This window comes from Sapajus apella, unplaced genomic scaffold, assembly GCF_009761245.1.
Source record: "Sapajus apella isolate SASKATOON/1434 unplaced genomic scaffold, GSC_monkey_1.0 scaffold19, whole genome shotgun sequence".
In the NCBI taxonomy this organism is placed as follows: Eukaryota; Metazoa; Chordata; class Mammalia; order Primates; family Cebidae; genus Sapajus; species Sapajus apella.
The window spans coordinates 19256965-19280202 of record NW_022436959.1 but is presented as its reverse complement, the minus strand read 5'-3'; the positions used below and the strand labels follow the sequence as shown (position 1 = coordinate 19280202).

At 38.4% G+C, this 23238-nt stretch overlaps 1 protein-coding gene across 11 annotated transcripts in view; it reads left to right on the top strand.

The window, feature by feature from the left end:
• Positions 1 to 1045: 1045 nt before the first annotated feature.
• HDAC9 (histone deacetylase 9) overlaps positions 1046 to 23238 on the top strand; it is an 898499-nt gene continuing 876306 nt past the window's right edge. For 6 of the 11 annotated variants that reach the window (XM_032286702.1, XM_032286691.1, XM_032286701.1 and 3 more), the window contains exon 1: positions 1156 to 1414. The gene's annotated coding sequence lies outside the window, so the exon portion shown is untranslated. Of the gene's footprint in view, positions 1415 to 1447; positions 2229 to 23238 lie in introns of those variants that run through there. The other 5 variants (XM_032286700.1, XM_032286699.1, XM_032286687.1 and 2 more) reach the window with 3 other exon arrangements.

Genomic DNA, 23238 nt, shown 5'->3' with positions numbered 1-23238 from the left:
ACGTAGAGAAAAACAATATATATAAAAGCAGAGACATTAGCTTTAATTCGTTTGACGGTCAAATTACAGACACCATAAATATATTAGCCTCTTTGAGTGATCAGCAGCGTTAGCCAAGTATGTTTAGGATTACACTTAAAAATATTTTTGTGTTGTATGCTTTATAAAGGAATCTACAGCTACTAGTGATACTAGTATAGACTTAAGTTACAACAGAAAAAAAAAAAAAATCCCCAAGGGAAAAATACTAACCACAGAACGTGATCAAAATTCTCAGACCTACTAACTCTGCTTGCCTTCTATCAGGGTTGGTTTCAGAGTGAATGCTCCTCTCTGGTTAGCATTAAAACGCGGCAAACCTAAGTCATGTTTCCAACAGCAGTCACCATATTCCCTCACGTTTCCCAGTTGAAAAGCCCCAAATGTAGCATTTTTTTTCTCTTAAAATTCCCTTGAATGATTCTTTAAGCTCAGGCATCTGCGAGGACGTTCCAGGTGCCGCCTCGCAATGCTCCCTAATCCTCTTAGAAAGAAGTCGCTCGACTGGGGCGGGCAGGCGCTGCATGGCGCGCACCTGAGCGGCCCGGACTCCCTGAGGCGAGAGGGGCGCGGGAGGGCGAGGCGACGGCCGGGCTTCTCCTCGGCACCGTCCTCTGTCACGGCTGCCGCCTGGCCATCACCCCGTGCCTTGCGTGGGCATGTCTCGCTTCAGAAATAAGTCATTTTAGGCTCCCTGGTCCTTCCCCTGGAGAAAAAAACCGCTGGCGCAGCCCCGAGCTCACCTCCGCTCCACTCTGGGCGGCCCTTGCTGCCCTCCTGCCTCCCGTGCGTCGGCCGCGCGCCCAGGTGTTCCCGCGCCCCTCATCCCCTCAGGCCCGCGCCTCCCGGCCCTGTGGGTATTTAGCGCCTGCGGCCGCGCTCTCGTCGCGGATCCTTCCTCCTTTCCCCACCCAGCCCCGCCCAGCCTCCGCGGCGCTGGGGCTCCCGGCCGAGCCTCTCCTCCCACCTCCGTCCCCCACTTCCCTCCCCAAGAAGTGCTATTTTTAGCAAATCCTCCGCGCGCCGCCACCCGCTCAGCTCGCAGCTCGCAGCCGCCCGCTGCCGCCCTCCCGAGCTCCCCCCGCGCGGCGGCGGCGGCGGCGCGTCCCGCACATCGCGCAGCGCGCACCGAGCCGGCCCCGCCGCGCCCGCCGCTCTCGCCGCGGTCTCCTCCTCTAGCGCCCGCCGCGGCCGGTAAATCTCGGCTGGAGGAGCAGCGGCTGTCCCCGAGTCAACTTTCATCCCCCTTTTGCTTCCTGCTTCGCCATTCTCTTCTGCTCCTCGAAAGATGGCTGTTTGGAGAAGGGGGAGAAGTTAGGAGGTCGCCGGCGCGGAGCGAAGGAGGGCGCGACTGCCTCAGCAGGAACGGGCGGAGGTGAGTGGCACCACGGCAGAGTCCCCGGCTAGTGCTTGAGGAAAGCCCTGGGAATTGGGGGCCACCGGTCCTCAGGATGCGCCGCGGTTTTCCCTGCTCAGGTTCCCCAGGTTAACAGCATCTCAGTCCGGACTCGGATGCCACTTGCCTTGTATCTCGCAGCCCACACACCGGTGGGTTTAAGGGAACCTTTGTCAGAAGTTGGGTGCTAGGTGATCTCTGTGGTTTAGACCCTGACATTTGGCTAGGCAAACTGAGGCGAGGGGTTGGTGGCGTGATTCTCTCCCGCCCTCAAACACACCCAGTTTATGTTGGAGCCGAGCTATGAATGAAAAGTTTGTAATGGCAACGTGTTGCTTGAGGGGAGCAACGCTTATTGGGGGTACCTTTGATGTTTCGTGAGGGACTTCAGTTTTAAGTCAATACTGTACCTCAGAATACTGGGTTTTAAGAAAAGTTCAGGAGTCTGGGGGTTGGGAGATGAAGCACTTCCTTGGCTAGTGGAAGCAGTGAATCGTAAGCTTATTAAGGTAAACTGGTTAATTAGATGCCACACGAGGGTGTCATAGTGGGGACTAGAGGGAGCGGAGGACGGGGGCGTTCCCTGAGCGCCTAGCAGGCTGCATTTGTTTGGCTTTGAAGCTGTCACCCACTTGTCCGCAGTGAGAGGTGCTGGTGTCAGGCCTGTGTGTCTGTTATGTGACAGAGAGGGACTTAGCTCTCTCCATATCCGAGGCACGGTTGTCTGGAAAGGTGGCCTGCGACGGAGAGCTGAGGATGCAGTTCCTGTGATTTGGACTTGGAGAATTCTCTAGTGAGTCTCCTATGCTCTAATTTCGGGAAGATCTGTCAATTGTTTTTTCTTCCAGGGAGGTGTGTGTAACCTGCTGAAAGGAACTTTCAGCTTTAAGATTAACTGTAGCATTTTGAAATCCTGTAAGAAATGAGATAACTACATATATTTATTATTACATATACGTGGTGTGTGTGTGTATGTGTGTGTGAATAAAATGTGGGAAAGGGGTAAGAAAGGCTTAAAAAGTAACTTCTACCAGAAAAGAAAGCAAAGAGTTAATTTTTTTCTACCTGAATGGTATAACAATGCATATACAACTAAATACTCTTGCTGTGCTGAGATTTTGCATAAGGAGTAAGATTTAGGAATTACAAGTATTCAGGGCACTGTCATGTTTTCAAATCTTGCAGGCATTACTGAAATCTGGAAAAAGGGAGTACGTACATAAAGAACCCATATTAAATGAAAAAAAATTTTAAATCTTCCAAAATAAAACCTTTTGACATTTGAAAAGGCCTGAATGTTTTTTTCTGATGGCCTGGAAATCTTTGTAATCCTGTAATTAACAAAGCACAGAATAATTTGCATTTAATAAATTAGAAATCATGTTTAAAGGATACCTTTTGAACTTCTCTTTGGTACTTTTGATATTTATTATGGAAATTTTTGTGACTGAAAATTAGTTGTTTAATCTATTTGCCTTTTACCACAGATAATTAGTCCTCCTTATCCTTTTAAACCACTGTTCCAGTTTGGACAAATTTAATTCTCCAAGCATCAAATTACTGGTGTTCCTTCTGGAAACCATTTATATTTCAAATGGCTAATAAGAATATTTTATTTCTGAAACAACATAATTTAGTCAGTTGTAAAACTTGCTTGTAATTTATTCTCATCCATTTTGTTTGAATGGGGCACATTTGAAGAAGAGCAGCATTTTCTTCGAATATGCCTTTTTCTGTGTGGGAAAAAGCTAGTGTTTTCATATGTATTGTAGCTATTAAACAGATGCATGTAAGGTGGGAATCCTGTCTGACCTTTGATAAACTGCCAGCCAGAAGGAGAGAGATGCTTTCCTAGCTCTGCTCATGAATTAATAATCTTTGCTACAGAATGGACATGGTTAGATGCACATAAGGTTGTGCAGAAGGAAGTTAAGAGTTTTAAATTAAATACCAGTTAATAGGTAGGAAACAGATTTTTTTTTTTTTTAACCTCGATCTTACTGTTTCTTTTCTTCTGCAGTTCAGCCTGTTGGGCTGGCCTTTATTGGAGAGTCATACCAGCACTCTGACTAGAGAATGTTTAGCACACTAAACTGCCATCTTCTGTAAAAATGATGGCTCTTTTGCAATTAAAAGGTAATTTTATACATCGTTATAGATTTTTCATGATTGGTGACCAAATTAACTATAACCGCTATTACAGTAGAAAGAGTTGTTTTACAAAGTTATTGCCACTATATATAAATAATTAATTACCTTATATTTAAGATATAGATGCACTCTATTTGAGTTTTAGGAGTTTTGAATTGTAAGGCCAGCTGATCAGATAAAAACCTATTTAATTAACTAATTTGAATGACAGCATGATTCAGATTTTTATTAGTATCTACATCTAGGTTTATGTAGCTTTCCTTTTTATTGGAATTACTTCTTTTTTGAATTTGTTTAAATATTACAGCATATTACGTTATAATTTGTACCCACTTAGTGGGGAAGGTGCAGGTTATTCTTAAATAGAGATGTGGAGAAATAACTAACAAGGAGAGTCATTTGAGAAACATATGGACATCATAAAATCCTTCTGCATGTAGCATCTGTACCTTCTCATTAGTGAAATATCGTACTTATGGACATTTTTTGTTATTATATCCAAGTGTGTTTTTTTATTTTTGCTTCATTGGGTTTTTTTTTGTTTTGTTTTGCTTTAAAATGTAATTTATATTGCTGTTTAAGTTGGTGGGGGCTTTTATTGCTTCAAGCCTTTGCTTTCAATAGGCATCATACTTAATTTTTATTGCATGCATCTGCAGATATATGTAATTGTTTTCCAATTTGTTATTATAATTCTTACACTTTCTGGTGATTCCTCAAAACATTTGAGAGATAGGTAGGAGGACATATTGTTCTCATTTCAGGAAGGAGGCGGTAGGTACACTGATAGACCCAATGTTACACGATAGTGAATCAGAGTGAAGCTGAGTGTAACATCTATATTTCCTGTATATGTATTTCTAAATTTTTAAAGTGCTCATGTTTATATATATGCAGATCAGATTTTAAATCAGTCAATATAGTCATAAAGGGATGGATCATACTGTTGGCCTGTGGATGGAAGAGAACGATGACTCTGATAGCTACTGCTGAAATAAACAAACACGCATACCTCTGTGGAATATTTGTTCTTGCAATCGGTCAATAGTCCACATATTTGTCTGCCTCTGCTGGCCTCACCCTATCAACCACCTGCTGCCCCTTTACTGATCAAAACAGCCCTTGAAGTTTATCAGCACAGTTGTCAAGCTTGAGGATCATCAGCCTCACTGGCAAGAGAAGTCAGAACCTGATTTTTGGAAAGAGAGTATTGACGGGGGACCTAATGGAGTGTCCACTAAAGAGGCAGCCAGTAATGGTTCTGGGTGTCGGGATGTCCATATCTGTCAGCAGCTTTGCTTCTTTGGCTGAACTTAAAGATAACAAAGTGAACAGAAGGTTTATGGAATTATCTAGTCATTTCTGTCCATGTAGACCTCATATCTGAATATATTAGACTTTTTTTAAAAAAGGAAAAGGACAGAAACTTGTTTTTTTCTTCATCCCCCAAATCTCCCCTCCTTCAAACCCCACTAGAATTTTTTTTATGATAATTGCCCACATAATTTGTAACAGCCAAAGTGAGAGACTTCTGATATTATATTACTACACTCAACAGTGGAATATATTATTCAGCTTGCAGAAGAAAGCACTGTAGTTATGTAGAAAATGGTAATATGTAATCTTATGCAAGTATTTTTGAATAAGCAAACAGTACCAAGAGCTCTCTATTAAGCTAGTATATATTTTTTACTCTTCCTTTCCCTAAATGTGTGGTTTTTAGGAGCTCATCCAAATCATTAAGTATTAAATACTGAAAAAAGGTTTAGGTGTGGTTTCCTATTTACTATGATGAATTTTGTTTAGAGCTTCATAGAGAGGAAAACCACTATCTATTGTTTGCTGTACCAGAGAGAGTATAACTTGTTGCTGGTAAGCTTGAGGAGTGTTGAGGTTGCTGGAAATGGTACTTTCTTCCCATTTCTGCAGAAGCTGTGGTAAGAAGGAGATGGATGTGGACTGGTTTAGTTTGAGTACAATAGTGATGGCTGGAATTTGAAGTGGCCACTGAAAGATGGGTAAGATTTGGATAGTCTGTATCACTCAAGGTATTCAGTAGCAAGTCATGGAAACTAACTTTAGTTAATATAAGCATTAAATAAATTTATTAGAGGATATTGACTTTGTTTTCTGTGTAACACATTTCCACAAATTTAGCAGCTTAACACAATACCCCTTTATTATATCAGTTTCATTGCTCAGAAGTCCACACATGGCTTAACTCGGTCCTCTATCCAGAGATCTTCTTCCGTGTTGGCTAGGGCTGCAACCTCAACAGATCAATGGGAAAAGATCCACTTTCACGCTCTTTTCTATTATTGGCAGAATTTATCTCATTGTGGCTGTAGGACTGAGGCCTCCATTTTCTTGCTGGCTGTCAGCCAGAGGCCACCCTTAACTCTTAGGGTCTGCTATTATTATTTGCCATGTGGCCCTCTCACAGGTACTGTTACAACATTTTTGAATCTAGCAAGGAAGTCTCTCTTGCTCCAGTCTGATAAGAAAGAGTCTTATATGCTATAATATGATAGTGAGAGAGTGACATCAGACTATACAAGAGCATGACTTTTTGGAGGTCAGCTTAGGTTATGTCCACCACATTGACTAGCTCTGGCATAGGGAGGGTACAGTGGCTCACACTGGTAATCCCAGCACTTTGGCAGGCCAAGGCAGGTGAATTGCTTGCATCCAGGAGTTTAAGATCAGCCTGGGCAACATGGTGAAACCCCGTTGATATAAAAAAAAAAATACAGAAAAAAGTTAGCTGGACGTGATGGTGTGTGCCTGAAGTCCCAGCTCGTTGGAAGGCTGAGGTGGGAGGATCACCTGGGTTTGGGAATGTAAGGCTGCAGTGAGCCATGATCATGCCACCATTCTTCAGCCTGGGCAACACAGTAAGAAAACACTGGTTGTGTGTTTTTTTTTGTTTGTTTTTTGTTTTTTTAAATACTGTTTTTTAAAAGAAGAATCTCTGTTATAGTCACCAGACCTGACTTCAAAGCCACTCAAGTAGAAACAAGGCTCCAAATCCCTCTGCAGAATTTGTCCTGTGAGGTACTGCTGGCATACAGCTTCGGAATGTGAGCTCCAGATCATAAAAGAGAGGATTCTCAACATATAATGATGCGGTCCCATTATACATTGCCAAAAAGAATGACGAATGACAGGTGTCCACTGCCAAAGGAAAGAAGAGAAAATGATTGCTTAATGAAAGGTTGAGTTTTTTATCAGGATAGGCATGATAACCTTCTAGAGATGGGATTGAATTGGAAAGTTGCTGAAGTCATGTGACTCCTTGGAAGAGAAAACTCTTCCAGGATTGAGGAGAATAATGGTAGTGCGGGTACATTTATGAGTGGTGGTGATAAGAAAGGAGTAGAAAACTTATGAAAGATGAATCACTAAACATGTATTTGTCTGATTATTGACTTAATTAGTCCCTAAATATATTCCGCACATGAAAGACTTTTAAAGGGACTGATTCCACTAATCCTTGTAGGGAGCCAGTGCTGTGACTTGGAGGCCTGCAGTGTGTTCTACCCTCCTTTTATAGGAAGGAACAGAGCTAAGGACCATTGTACTATGTTTGTAACCCAGTGACTGTGGGGTGCTATGTAGGGGGCTAGGGGACTGTAGAACACAACCTGTGCTCTAAGCAGTTTGCACGACAGATTTTTTCTATTCTGTATCTCAAACTCTGGCAGTTTAATGTATATTTCTGTAGTTCTGCCTCCCTTCTCCCTGGCAGGAGTCTGGAGACTTTGAAAGGCTAAATGCTTTGCCAAAGGCCATTCAGCTAGGGGTGTCATTAGGGTTTGAATCCAGGTCTGATTCCAGAGCTTGAAGTCTTGTACTACATATCCCATACTCAGAAGCAGTAAGTGAAATTTCCAGGGGGAAAGCCTCTTACTCACATTGAATTGGATGTCAGTGCTACAGTTGCTCATGGATTCCATCATTCACCTTGAGATAACTGGATACTGTTAAGATGAGGGTTAAAAAGAGGAGTGAGAGAGTGTGCTGTATCATGCCTTCTTTTATTTTCTCTGCAGGAAGTACAGATTATAGGTTTCTCTTAGATCTAAAAGTAAGAATGGGGAGTGGAGAAGGCTATGCATTTTTATTTCTACTTGTCATTTTGGTTAAAATCAAAAACCCTGTGTCTCCTTTCTCTCCTATATGTAGATTTCTACTATGAAGTTAAATCAGGTAACAATGAATTTTCATTGCCTCTTTGGACATAGGGTTTTTTCTGTAGCTTTTTCAGTAGATGCCACTGTTTTGATCTTGAAAAGTCTATTGAGACATTCTTCCTTTGTTCTTCTATTACTCAGTCCCTCTTTCTACTCTGTGGTGGCTCTGAAATCTATTCATAGATATTCGACTTTTTTATTCTGTCTTATATACTTAAATATCTTCTTTAAATGGGTCTAGTTCCATAGTTCAGAATCATTGGCCCAGATACCCTTGCTGCTCCACTGTAAAATATAGACTCATTGAGGGACCCAGAAAGTCTTATCTATTTTGTGTTAATTTAACTGAGGTTTGCTCTACATCCCAGCACAATATGAGGAAGCCTTTAAGATTTCTCTGTGTATCTGAGCCAAAACATAAACATTTAAAACTGAATACCACAAGGAGGCAGTGTGATTGGATTGTGTTAGATCAGGTGCACGCCTATGGACTACTCTACTGTGGCCAGGTAAAGAGAGTTCTATTATTATTTTCAGGTGCCCACCCTTCTAGAATAGTACTGTTCTCAAAGAGGGAAATTGTGAGCCAGCCCCAGCTTGACTGGGGTCAACAGTACTAATCGATTTTGGAACACATTGTAACTCAGGAAATCTCTAAATAAACTTATTTCTTCATATAGGTTTTAGATTTCCTAAACTAGATTAGGCAAGATTTGACTTTAAAAGCCCAAACTCATTAGTATGACACCAATTCTCTAACAGTCTGAACCAAAACTATTTTTATTACCTTTATATATTTTTTTTTAGGTGCAGGGTCTTGCTCTGTTCCCCAGACTGGTGTGGTCATAGCTCAGTATAACCTTGAGCCTCTAGGTGCAAGTGATCCTTTGGTCTCAGCCTCCCAAATAGCTAGGACTATAGGCTCATGCCACCATACCTGGCTAATTAAAAATAAATTATTTATTGTTTATTTGAAAACAGCTTTTGTAGAGGGGGTCTTGCTATATTGCTCAGACTGGCCTTGTACTCCTGGCCTCAAGCTATCCTCCTGCTTAGGCCTCCCAAAGCACTAGGATTACAAATGTGAGCCACTATGCCAGGCCCTTAAATTTTTAAGTGTTGCCACTCCCTGCCTTTCATCCAGTAAATCTTTAAGGATTTAAATCCTAAGCTTGGAGCTAGCAAGTGGCTTCAATTTTAGATAAACAGGAATAGGCAGCCTGAGAGAATAAATCAACGTGTAAAGAAAAGTCAAGATGAAAGAGAGAGAGAGAGAAAAAGACACACACAGAAATAAGAACATTTCAGTTTTCATTTCCTGCATCCAGTCATTCTTAAGTCTGATGCTACAGCTGATATTTCCAGGGATATGTTATGTGAGCAATAAATTATCCACAAATTGAGTTTCTGCCTGTTGCAAAGGAGAGAAAACTAAGTAGCATAGGTTTCTATGAGTGATCATCTTGTAGCCAAAATCAGACTTTCATTCTGCTGGGGTTCTGTTGGGGGATTAGGAAGCTGTGCTTCTCTGCCCTACTTTTTCACTGGGCCCATTGTATGTCTCACTTCTTCTGTGATGCGTCCTCTGATTACTACAACACACTGAGATCTCATTCCTTTCTGAATTCCTACAGTAGTTTCGGGTTATGGCTATGTTTTTGCAGCCTTACAAATGGATTTCTAGTATTAATTGAAAAAATCTATAATAAAAAGGCTACTGTATTGGGAAAGTCTTTCAAAGGAATTTGCATTTTTATTACCGCAAACGGCATCCTTATATTTTTGAAATATAGTACTATATTTAATACACAGGAGGATTTACATGTGTGTTTATGGTCTCTTTGCAATTACTCTGTGGCCCACTAAAGATTCATAGCTCCTCACCACTTAGATGGAAAGGAAGGCAGGTAAGGCTTGGCTTCCTAATGGCTACCTTCTCCAAATAAAACACCACAGGAAGAATGGGCTGCTTTTGACTAAGACTACAGGTCTTCACAGAGTGAATGTGTTTATTTTTTATTAAACATTTTACTTAAGTATATGTAAACATAAAATATAAATGCTTTTGCTTATAGATTACATAAATTATAAAACCAAACCCAACAAACAAATGTTGAATATAAACAACAGAATTGGTGAAATTAAAAGAAACAATATTGAACGATGTGACAAATGATGCTGTATTGTTGAAATTTCATTGCCAGTATCGAGTTTTAGTGTATAAAGATGCCAGCTCAGATTCTGTTCTTATTTAATCTATTTCTATGTTTTATATCAATATAGATACAGAATTGTCCTTTTATAAGTAGATTAAAACCAAGCAAACAATATTAGCTTTGAGGCTCTGTGTATGGCTCGGGATAATCAGACTTTACACACATGATTAGAATTCCTTAAATAATCCTCAAATGTCAGTTTTAATGAGATACCACCTGAAACCTCTATAACATCTTTTTGCTCTCTTAAAAATGTGATTACTATTGTGGAGTCATTGAATTCTAAATCAAATGTGTAAGCTGTATTCTGAGATTGCTGGAATGGAGAACAGATTGTGTAGAAGCTACACAGAGATAGGATGCGTACATTACCTTCACACTCATGATGATTGTAGCCACTATAGTGCAGGCACTTTTGCCTGCCTGTGCTATCATGTGTTCTGTAAAGACTCAATTCATCCTCACCTTTTCTTTAAACAGACTTTTTTTGTTTAGCAAACTTTTTGTTCTTTGACCTCCACTTAGTATATGTGTGATTGAAAACACCAAGTGCTAACAACATGATGAAAATTCAGTGGCAGTATTTAATTTTAAAAGTTTTGTTCAGAAACTGATCAGCATACAATATATATATGTAAAATATCATCGCAATGAAATCCCAAAATGGAAAAACATATTCTGCATCAAGCTCATGGATCTCAGTTTGAAATACACAGTTGCAAATGTTAATTTGCCACTTAAAACATTTTACCTCTTGCTGTATGTTGTATATCATTAACAAAATTGTAAGCTTGAGGTGAGACTATATGCTTACTGTTTTTCATTTTCTTCCATAGCTCTGTGTGCATTTCTTAGAGTTGGTGTCCAACGAGTGTTTGCTGATTGACCAATTATTTATATATTGTTATTTCCTATTGCACTGTGACATCCTCAATGACAGTGACTATTTCGTTTTATTCTGTGGTCTCTAAATGGCTAGCACAGCAACTCTCACATGAGAAATGCCTAATTAATGTTCCAAATGAAAGAATGGATGACTTGTTGGCTTTTTGTGTGTGTGTGCTTTTAGATCTCATCTTTCATATACAGGGAGCTGCTAACAGTTGTATAGATGAGTGATGTCCAATAAGACTTTCTTTGATGTTGGAAATATTCTGTGTCTATGCTCTCCAATATCATAGTTACTAGGCATATGTGCCCTTTGAAATTAAGCAAATGTGGCCAATGGCCTGAATTGAGTTTTATTTAATTTTAATTAGTACATAGTCACACATGGTTATTAGGCAGCACTGGCCCAAATGATAAAACATCCTTTCTCAAACTTATTTGCTCTTATATCTAACATTATTATATTTTTTGGTTGTAGTTGGATGTTGTTACTTGATTTTGTCATATTGGATGGATGAAGTGAGTTATATAATTTTAAAAATAGGGCACTATAGTCCACCAAGTTGATTTCATTCTTTTCCTAAATGACCAGCAACATTGCATGTCATCTCTTCACTTGCCCCACCATCTATTTTGGTATTTCATCATTTCCTTATTAGGCTAGAGGCCTGACATTTACCACTTTACCAAATAAGTTTCATGTACACTTTTTGTCTCCTAATAAACCATTGAAACTTGGATTATCTACATCATTATCATCATTTTTAGAGAGGAGGTCTTGCTCTGTCACCTAGGCTAGAGTGCAGCAGTGTGATCGTAGCTCACTGCAGCCTTGAACTCCTGAGCTCAGCTGACCCTCCTGCCTCAGTCTCTCGATGAGCTGGCACTACAGGCATATACCATGACACCTGGTTAATTTTATTATTATTATTATTTTTAGAGATGGAATCTTGCTTTGTTGACTAGGCTGGTCTTGAACTCCTAACGTCAAGTGATCCTCTGGAATAACTGAAATTATAGGCGTGCACCACTGAACCCAGCCTATATTATCATTATTAATACCACCATCATTTTCATTTCTGGTGTTTATGCTTTGCTAGCCCATATTTGATGTTATGTACTAATGTCTACTGATAGTCTAAATATATTTCAAATTAAACTATGAAAAATGTCTGAATATTCTTTTACTGATTTCTTTCCTTGTCTTGCCCTTTTACCCTTTCTGGTACAGAAGAATGAAGTAGCATCATAGGCATTTAAACATTTGAACTCAATCCTTACATAAGATGTAGTCCCATCTTGACAAGTTTCGCAGCTGTTGCCAAATCCATGAAATCAATACAACAGGCCTGTCATTTAGAAAAACAGGAATTGTTTCCTGCAAATGGCTGATACTTTTATGCAATTTACAGTTCTGCTAGAGCAAGAGTTTGATGAGAACTTATTGTACATATATTGGACCTCAGTATTGGGTATATTCAATTCTTTAATTCTTTAATTCTAGTACCAAGTCTAGTAGTATGTAATGGTTATAGAGGCTATCTGTGCAAATAAGTTGAAATCAGCTCTGCTGACTAGCAGAAATACTTTAGAATTTTCCACTCATTTTCTATTTACTGCTAGAGATTTAATAGTTGTCTTATGTGGCAGAATTTGAATGCACAGACTTCATCATGGAAGCTTGCCTTTTGTTCATTTTTTTAGTCAAGCTTAGTAGTTCCCAAAGTTGAGTGCACATCAGCATTTCTGTTCAGGGTAATATACACAGAAGACTGTTAACTATACTTTATGGATAAGTTAACCTCTTTTCAAGGCAGTTTTGTCTATACTATATTTTCATCTTGGAAACTCCCTTTCCCTCACTACCGCAAAGATGCATCTCCTCTTTATTTCTCTATTTCTACTTTCAGTCCAGCACATAGCTGCTCATTGAGTGAACTTGTAAATGTGCTCTTGAATAGATTTCACACAATAGGAGACAAATTCAGTAGCAATATATAGAATTTTGAACTTGTGAATCCCCATATGCCTATTGATGGTAAGAAACTAGTACTGCTTTGTTATCTTCTTTCCCAAATTTTTCCCACAAACATTCTCTTAAAAAAGCCCTTATGATTTAAATGATACATGGTTTCATTCTTGACAGGTTGGGGGAATAAAGAAGGGAACTTTCTTTTGTGATTTGTGCTATAGATATATTTTAAAATTTCCTATTTATTTGGCCCACTTTTTAAAAGTTACCTACATTAAAATAAATATTAAGTAAATTTAGTATTATAATTAAACAATAGTTTGCTTTTATTTATAAAGTTCATCAGGCCAGCCGTGGTGGCTCATGCCTGTAATCCCAGAATTTAGGGAGGCTGAGGCGTGTGGATCACCTGAGATTGAGAGTTTGAGATCAACCTGGCCAATATGGTGATACCCTGTCTTTACTAAAAATACAAAAAAAAAAAAAAAAAAAAAAAGCTGGATATGGTGGCAGACACCTGCAATCCCAGCTATTTGGGAGGCTGAGGCAAGAGAATTGTTTGGACACTGGAGGCTAAGATTGTGCCACTGCACTCCAGCTTGGGCAACAGAGTGAGACTCTGTCTCAAAAAAAATAAAGAAAAAATAAAGAAGTAAAGTTCATCAAAGGCCATTGCCTAAACTTATGAGACAACTTGTTTACTAACCAGAACACCCTTTTGGAGTTACTTACTACTTTTTCTCTGTCAGAACAAACACCATAAATTCACCCTAATTTATGTTTTCCAAAGTATAATGCTAAGACTTCTTCTCAAGCCAAATGGGAAAGTGTAGGCCAAATGGAATAGTATTTCAGAATAATGGCTACAATTTTAATTTCTTTAGAATAGCAGATCTGAAATATTCTTGTGTGTTATAATTTTTAAGTCACTACTGGAAACTCATTAAAATGTATTTTATACACTATTCTATTTCTCTTACTTATGTTATAAAGCCCTTGCTACATTGTTATTTTTACTAAAACACTAATCATTTAAAGATATTTATGTAAGTCAAATCTTTTGTATTTACTCAAGTAGTTACAATTTCAGTATTCGTCATTCCTTTGTCTATATTCAGATGTTCCAATGATATCATCTTCCTTCTGTCTAAAGGATTTCCTTTAAACATTCTTTGTGGCACAGATCTGCTGGTGATGAATCCTTTCAGCTTGCGTTTATATTTCTGAAAATGTCTTTTTTTCACCTAATTTTTATAAGATTTTTGTTGGATATAGAATTCCAGGTCAGTTTTTTTTTTTTTTCTTTTAATACTTTAAAGGTGTTGCTTCACATGTTTTTTTTTTTTTAATCAGAAACCTGATTTGTTTGTTCTTCTTTATAGATAATAAGTGCTATAACATTTTGTGTTTATCACTGGCTTTGAACAATTTCATTTTGATGTATCTTGGTGTAGCTTTCCTCATGTTTCTTGTGCTTTGGGTTAATTGAGCTTCTTGGGCCTGAAGGCTAATAGTTTCCATCAGGCACCTGCAATCCCAGCTATTTGGGAGGCTGAGGCAAGAGAATTGTTTGGACACTGGAGGCTAAGATTGTGCCACTGCACTCCAGCTTGGGCAACAGAGTGAGACTAAATTTGGAAAAAAAAAATGTAGTAATTATTTCTTAAGAATCTTTTAGGATTCCCTCTTCTTTTCACTCTTATTCAGGAACTCCAGTTGCATGTATATTAGGATCACTTATGCTCTGTTTATTTATTTTTATTCTTTTTTCTCCATGTGTTAGATTTAGAGTAGTTTCCATTGCTGTGTCTTCAAGTTCTCTACCAAGTAATCATTTTTAGTGTGTTCTCCATCTCACACTTTGTAATTTTCATCTCTTGAGGTTCAATTGGGTGTTTCAAAATTTTCCATGTCCCTACTGAACTTTCTGAACATATGGAATAGATTTATAATAACTGTTTTAATGACCTTGTTTACAAATTCTAATGTCTTTTTCTAGTTCTTGGTCAATTTTGTTTGATTGACTTTTTATCCTTGCTATGGGTTATATTTTACTACATCTTTGCATGCCTAGTAATTTTTGATGGATACCAGACATCATGAATTGTAGGGTGCTGGATATTTTTATATTCCTATAAATCTTCTTGAGTATTTTTTTTCTGGGATGCAATTAGTTACTTGGAAACAGTTTGATCCTTTCAGGTCTTGTTTTTAAGATTACTTTCTGAGTATTCTTCCCAACACCCCATGAATTATGAAGTTTTCCAGTCTGGCTGGTGGGAACAGGCACAATTCCCAGACTTGTGTGAGTGCTGGGTACTGTTCCCGTTAACACTTTCAGGTGGTTCTTTTCCTAACTTTGGGTTGTTTTCTCACATTTGTGTCCTGATTATTACTCTGCCGAATATTCAAAAGGGGAGATCATCTGTAGACCTCTGGGGATCTATCTGTGTTTAGCTTTCCTCCTTCTAGTAGTTTGGCCTGTGACATCTAGCTACGCTAATCACCTTAGTTCCTCAAATTCATTTCCTCAGTTCAGGGATTATTCTAGTCTCTGCCTGGGTTTTCCTTTCCTGGGCCATGATTTGGAAGCTAGAATGGTCATAGAGCTCTGGAAGCTGGAATGGTCATAAAGCTCAGCTCAGGTCGTCAGTTTCCCATTTTTTTTCTTAGGGTCCACCTCATATGTTTTCCATTTTTCAAGGATTATTGCCTGGTATCCAGTTGTTTCATATTTTGTACAAAACTTTCATTTCTTTAGGCAGAAGGGTAATTCCAGTCCCTCTTACTCAGTCTTCCTTGGAAGAGGTTCCCCCATTCCTTTTCTCTTCCATGTAAAACCTTGTTGGTCAATATCGTTTTGGAGACTACTTAAGTAGTTAATGCACGATTTAATGTAGTGTATTTTCATATTCTACTTCTTTCTTTTCAGCAGTTTCCAAATTTTCTTTAATGAACTTTTATAAGCATATTTGAAAAAATCAAATTTGCACAGTCTGTTATACTCTGTATTATGCTTAATGATTTTATCACTGTCCTAGCCATTCAAAACCATTCTTAAGGCAAGCTCATCATAAAATAAGTTAAACTTGTTCAACATAATAATTTACATACTTTTAAGTGGATAAAAGATGCTACTATGGGAAAGAACCGTGTTTTTTAAGAAGGATAGAAGCCAAGTGGCTTTGACATAATGTATTCTTAAATTTAGTCAATGTGAATGATCATAAAACAGTTCATAAATTACTGTATTTTAAATTGGATTACTTCTTATGGATTGCTCCTCTTTTATATTTATTTAGGAGGTTCCGTAGTTCATTGATAGGCCTAGAGATTGTTCATATGTCAAGCAATAGTGAACTATGTGCTGGTAAATTGTTTTATTTTTAATCCTCTCTCATATTTGAATGACAAAATATACTACTGTGAACTAATATGAGAATAAAGTGTCAACATTAAGGAGCACATCTTGCTATAGTGAATACATCTTGTTATTTCAAGAGTTTTCTGGCAGTAAGGGCACAATTGACTGTGATAATTTAAAAGAATCCTTGAGGTGGTATAGTTCCATATGCTGTAGGAATATGTCAATGATTTTTTAATTTTATAATTTGAGTTTTTAATGTAGTTTTTGAAAGCTAGTTGTTAAGCATGGCAAGAAGACTAGAGTTACTTTAGAATGCTTAGGAAAATAATTTTGTAAGAACAAATTAAAATTAACTTTTTCTTCAGCACTGTCATAAATATCAGCACCATGAAGCCAAAATTGTGGCAGTGTTACATGGCTATGTTTCCAATATTTAAGCATAAAGGTTAGGCCAGATTTATATTCTCTTGCAAAATTGAGCCAAAATATAAATTATTTATAGAATTTTAAGAACAGAATCTTGAAAAAGTGTGTATTACTCTGTAAGAGAGACTGTTAGTTGTCTCCTGGTCTCCTTTTTCCACACTGTCCTCGGACATAGAGCCCCTAAGTTTTAGATGGGGACAAATCCCTACGGGATAGAGATGACATTTCTTAGCGTTCCTTGCAGCTAGGAATTATAAACCATGTGACAAAGTTCTGACCATAGGATATAAGCAGAGTGATTATGTGCAACTTCCAAGTAGGCCATTAAAGGATGATGGTATTCTGTCTCCTTTCCCTTCTCATCTGAACTATGGTAATGACGGTTGACTATCTTAGACCTTGCTAAGAAGGTCTGCGCTCTAAGAGTGGCAGAGCAACAAGATTTTTAAAGAAGGCCTAGGACAGTGTATTAGCATGCTGTCACACTGCTAATAAAGACACACCTGAGACTGGGTAATTTAAAAAGGAAAGAGGTTTAATGGACTCATAGTTCCACATGGCTGGGGAGGCTTCACAATCATGATGGAAGGCAAAGGAGAAACAAACGCATGTATTACATAGTGGCAGGGGAACTCCCATTTATAAAACCATCAGGTCTTGTGAGACTTATGTACTACCATGACAACAGCAGTGGGGAAACCACCCCATGTTTCAATTATCTCCACCTGGCTCCATCCTTAACACATGGGGATTATTATAATTCAGGGTGAGATTTGGGTGGTGACACAGCCAAACCATGTCAGACAGTGATAGTGACATTTTCACTTTATTATTTTGTTTTATATCCAGAGGGTACATACGCAGGTTTGTTACAAGATTATATTGCTTGATGCTGAGGATTGGGCTTCTATTGATCCCATCACTCACAATAGTGAACACAGTACCCAATAGGAGGTTTTTCAGTCCTTTGGCCCCTCTTTAGCTCTTCCCTTTTGGAGTCCCCAGTGCCTATTGTTCACAGATGATGACTTCTTGAAGCAGAGTTGCCATAACAGCTTGGAGTTTTGTCTAAGCCTCTGTTATTTTCAGTCTCTGTCACATAGAGCCAAAGCTATATGCAGTAAGTCCTCACTTGTCATCATGGATAGGTTCTTGGAAACTGTGACCTTAAATAAAATGACGTATGAGGAAACCACTGTTACCACAAGCTAATTGATATAAACAAGAGTTAAGCTCCTATGGCATGTTTCTAGTCGTAAAAATATCACCAAACTTCTAAATAAAGACCCAAACATTTTTTATATAAAACATTGGAATAAATGTGAGCTATCCATACCTTTAAGAAAGATTCCTAAAAACAAGAAAATTGTTTGCCAACTTACTCCAATTCAGGGTCTTGGGTGGCCAGAGCCCATCCCAGCAGTTCAGGGCAGCAGTTGAGAACCAGCCCTGGACAGGATACCATCCCATCACAGGGCACACTTACACCCACCCACACTCAGACTGAGGCTGTGTAGACATGCCGATTCACCTAACGTGCACAACTTTGGAATGTGGGAGGAAACCAGAGTATCCAGAGAAAACTCATGCACACAAGGGGAGCATGTGCAAACTATGCACACAGTGGCTCGGGCTAGGAAGTGATTTTTTTTCTTTTATCAACTTTATAATGAAACAAATGAAATGACATGATTTGAGAACCTGCTGTACATGGTTTCCATAATTGTATTTTTTTGTTTATGAGACATGTTAAGAGCTTCTTATAACTATAAGCTTGAAAGGATCATGCATCACAGAGATCTAAACTTTTTCAAAGGCCTTCTTTTTTTTTAAGCCAGACTAGTTCAATATCTGTTAGCTGAGAAGGACAATGTAATTAAATTTATCTGGCTCTTTTCTGAGAAATTTAAAAATATATTTGAGGCACCTAAATCCTTATGCTGACTTTTGAAAAAAACAAGAGTTGGGAAAAGAGAGAAAGCTAAGTTATTCAGCTTTCTGCTTTGCTCCCAGACAACAAATATTTTTTCAATTTTTCAGTTCCCAGTGTGAAAAGACTCCCTGTGCCATTTCACACTGTTTACTACTCCCCCTTTTGGAAATGATCATCCCAGAGCTCTGGGATATCGCACTCTCCAGTTTCCTCCTCTGCCTCTGCTCTCTCCCCATCTCCTTCTTGGGACCCTGTTTAATTCACTCCGTCAGTGTGGGCATATTCTGATTGTTGGCTCACTTCTCCGCTTACTCTGTGTAAGGGAGATCACAAGCTGGTAGCTTGTAGACATGTTTTGTTGATGCCACACAGAATTCAAAGAAATATTGAATTAATTGACAATGTTTAAAAATTAGAACATCCAACATGAATGTATAGATTTCAGCTTTTCTTGAATAAGGAGAAGATCTCACTGCCCTGCACAGACACTCCCTGTAGCATTAGGTGATTGGAGTTGATTTACAGCTGCCTCCTTTAGAAAGGTGTGTTTTGTTGTTTTTTTTTTTTTTTTTTTGGTTATAGGTCCTCCCACCCCTCATTGCTTACATCTTGTGTTTTATTTATTTTCATTACTTGACTGATATTTTAGCCATTTTATTGGAGAGGATACTCATCTTCCTAGGTCATTTAAATTTTGAATTAATCTTTTCTAAAGGCTATTTTTCCTACCCCTTCCTTTTCAAATCCATTTCCTCCTTCAGATGATTTCTACTACTATCTTAATCAGACAATCGTGTCATCTTACCTGGCTTCCTTGCAATAGAATTCTAACCAACATTGCTTCTAGAGTAGCCTTTCTAAAATTCAATTTCACTGTTTTTCTATCGAGCAGCTCATCTTCTTTCTAGATATTTCAAACTCTGGCATTGGTATAAATGTAAAATGGGCACAGCCACTTCAGAAAATAATTTTGGTAGTTCCTCAAAAAGTTAACCAGAGAGTTACTATATTATCTAGGTGTACTCTTGAAAAAACTGAAAACATATTTCCAGACAAAAATGTATATATGATTATTCATATCCATTTATAATAGCCAGAAAGTGGAAACAACTCAAGTGTTTATCACCTGATGAATAGATAATTGTGTTGTAGTTGCACAGTGGAATATTACTAGGTCATCAAAAAGGAATGAAGCAGTGATTTATGCTACATCTGAGTGAACTTTGAAAACATTATGCTAAGTGAAAAAAGCCAACTTACAAAGCCACATACTATGTTATTCCATTTATAAGAAATACCAGAGACAAAAAGTAGAATAGTGGTGGCCCCGGGCAAAGGGAAGGGGGAATGAGATGTGATTGCTAAAGGACATGGGGTTTCTTTCTGTGGCAATGAAAATTTTCTGGAATTAGTTGGGGCTGATGGCTGTATACCTTTGTGAATATAATAAAAATCACTGAATTGTATAGTTTAAAAGGTAAATTTTTAGGTATGTGAATGATACCTCAGAAAAAGGAAACACACTGAAAAACCAAATGAAAACCAAAAGCTCCTTAAAACTCAAGATCCTTCATGATCTGACCTTTGCTGATTGTTCCAGTCTCATTTCTGGGTACTTTGTCTTTCCTTATGTATTGCCTGTCTGCTCCTCCCTCCCTCACACTAGTATACTAACCTACAAACTCTTCCAAGGGTTCCATGCCATCCATCAGTCTTACTATCCATGCACACGTTTCCTTTGTTTCTTTTTTTTAGAGATGGAGTCTTGCCCAGGCTGGAGTGCTGTGGTGCAGTCTCTGCTCACTGTAACCTCTGTCTCTCAGGTTCAAGTGATTCTCCTGCCTCAGCCTCCTGAGTAGCTGGGATTACAGGCACACAGCACCACACTTGGGTAATTTTCTATATTTTTGGTAAAGATGGGGTTTCATCATGTTGGCCATGCTGGTCTTGAACTCCAGACCTCGTGACCCACCTGCCTGAGCCTCCTAAAGTGCTGGGATTATAGGCATGAGTCACTGTGCCTTGCCCTGTGTACACGTTTCTACTAGAAAAATCATGCCCACTCTCTTCAAATGTTCATCTCTAAATTTCCAATTTTCTTTTGAGTTCATATTTCACCTCTCCTGGAATCCCTTCTTATACTCCAGTGTTGGATTGCTTAATAGGGGGATTAGGTAGACTGTTCAGGGCAGGCAGGAATACCCTACAAATGAAAATAGATTAACTTTGATGAGCTTGTCCCACCTTTGCAATCAGAAAATCTTGAAAGAAGGTCTTTTGAGTGTACATGTAAGTGTTATGTTTTAAAACTTTAAATAAAATATGGTGGATTGGGTACAGGCAACCATGATATTTTAGAACAAGCATCATGTCACAATATTAATGTGGCTTTGCTACCCCCACCCCCCTCTCCCCTGCCCAGTACAGATTAGGAGCAAACCTAGGCTGTTTGTGCCTCCCAAATACCCTGGGCATCCCTTGCTACCCTAAATGGTAACTGTCTGTTTCTTTTTGTGTCTCTCCATCTAGACTGAGAACTCCTTAGTGATAGCTTTTGTGTCTTTCATTAAAGAAAATCTTTACAACTAAGTTCCAGTAATTCTCCGTAGAAAGTGTTTGGTAAATTTTGAATAAATGATTAGGCATCCTTTGTGTTCAAATGTAGGCATATGAGAGAGACTACTAGCATTTGCTCTAGTGAAGATCAGAGACCTGAGGACATTTTAAGAAATGTATAATTAGATGGCTTCATTGAAACACAACCTAATTTCTTTTTCTTGCTTTCTCTTATACACACACCCCTCCTTTAAAAGCTTTTTCAAAAAGAATAGAAGCAAAAAAGTGAGATTTAAAACTTTTTCTCAACCTATGCACCTGAGGAAGGTGTTAGATTTAAGTCCTATAGTGGGTTGTTAAATAACACTTTCCCTAACATATTTTTAAAGTGTTTTCTGTACATTTTAAAACAGCTTTTCTTTTTCATGTCAGCAAAGTCATGAGTTAACATTAATGTACTAACATTAACTCCCATTTTGGACTTGCCCGTTATGCAGTGGTAAATAGTGGCTGGTTAATGTTTTCTCCTTCAAAAATGTGATTATACTTAGCTATTTATCAATAATTCCTCCATTTTTACCTTTCATTTTTTAAACCAGAAATTCTTGTTTCGACCTGATAGTGTCTTCTTTGGGTTCTCTGAATCAGACTCTTAGACAAAGATTTGAGTGCAGGTAGTTTACTAAGGAGGCATTCAGTAAATGGCTTGTATTAAGCAAGTTTCTGACTTAAGCAACTGAAATTTTAATTCTTCCAGAGGAACTGTAAAAAATATGCCTTAGAACTAGCTACATGAGAAGCAAGGGAGTTGGGATATGATATCATAGAACCAGTTAGTCTTTAGTTGAGGTGTCTTCTAGGGCATGTTAATCCCCAGAGCTTCCAACTGCAGTGCAGGTCCAGAGAAAACCCTCAGGTAAAGAAATAAAGGGGTTGAAATAAAAAAGTTGGAAGTCTGTGGGCACAGATTCCAGTAGTAAAGACCAGGGAGTGTGGACAAGTACCAGCAGTGTTCAATGTATATGGAGATGGGTGCCATCGTGGGAGGAGCGCTCAAGTGTGAAAAAGTCCAGGAATTAAGTTAGTTTTTCTCAAGTATTTAGTCAGTCCTTAGGTAAGTACCTACTGTGTGTAAAGGCTGTGCGAAGTAATGGGATGTACGAATTCTCTTGTAGAGGCAATTAGCTGTTTTAAAACTCAGATTCTTCATTTCAAATGAGAATTTATTTTCTTTCTTCGTTTTTTTTCAAAATGGAGAATCAAATGAGATAGTATTCCTGAACATACGTTAAAATGTTGAGAGAAGTATTTCAAATTTATTATTATGCTCTTTACCCTAATTGATCCTGAGATAACAGCAGACCCAGAGAAATGTGGTTAGACCATACTCTTGTCTCTTATCAGGAATATGTTAGCCAGTGAAAAGCTTGTTTTCTTATTACGCCATGCGAATTTGGCCTCTCTGTGAAGCATGTAATAAGACAGCAAATTTAAAAGTTTCATGAAAGGAATAAGGTACCATGCAAATAGTTATTTTTAGCCAGTTGGCAGTGAAGGCTTCCTGGGGAAAGTGGATAAAATGGACCTTAAAGTAATGGATAGGAATTGTCCTTGTTGAAACAGGGAATTTCTGAAGGAACAGTGTATTGCAGGAAAGCTTGGGCAAAGTCCTAGAGGCAGTAAAACTGAGAACCACTCAGTGCACAGGCTAAGCATTTTTTTCCCTTAACTACAAATTGAGGATACTAGTGCTACCTACACTATAAACTTGTTGTAAGGATATCTTGTAAGGATAAATTAGCTATGTCATGTCAGATAGGTAGGATAGGGTAAATTCTCAGTAACTTCATCTGTAGCTTTTGGTATCAGTGTTGTTCTGATTATAAGTTATCCAGTCCTGAAGAAAGCAGCATTCCCTGAAGTATATGGGATGTAAACCACACAATATCTGCAAGAAAAAAAGATTATGATGTTAAAAGAATTTGAGAAATCCTGTGCACTTTACATAGTTGGACTTCATGGAGAGGCACATTAAGATATTAACAGTGTTGAGAAGTGCAGCAGTAAATAAATCTTTTTTTTAAAAAACTTTATCACTGTG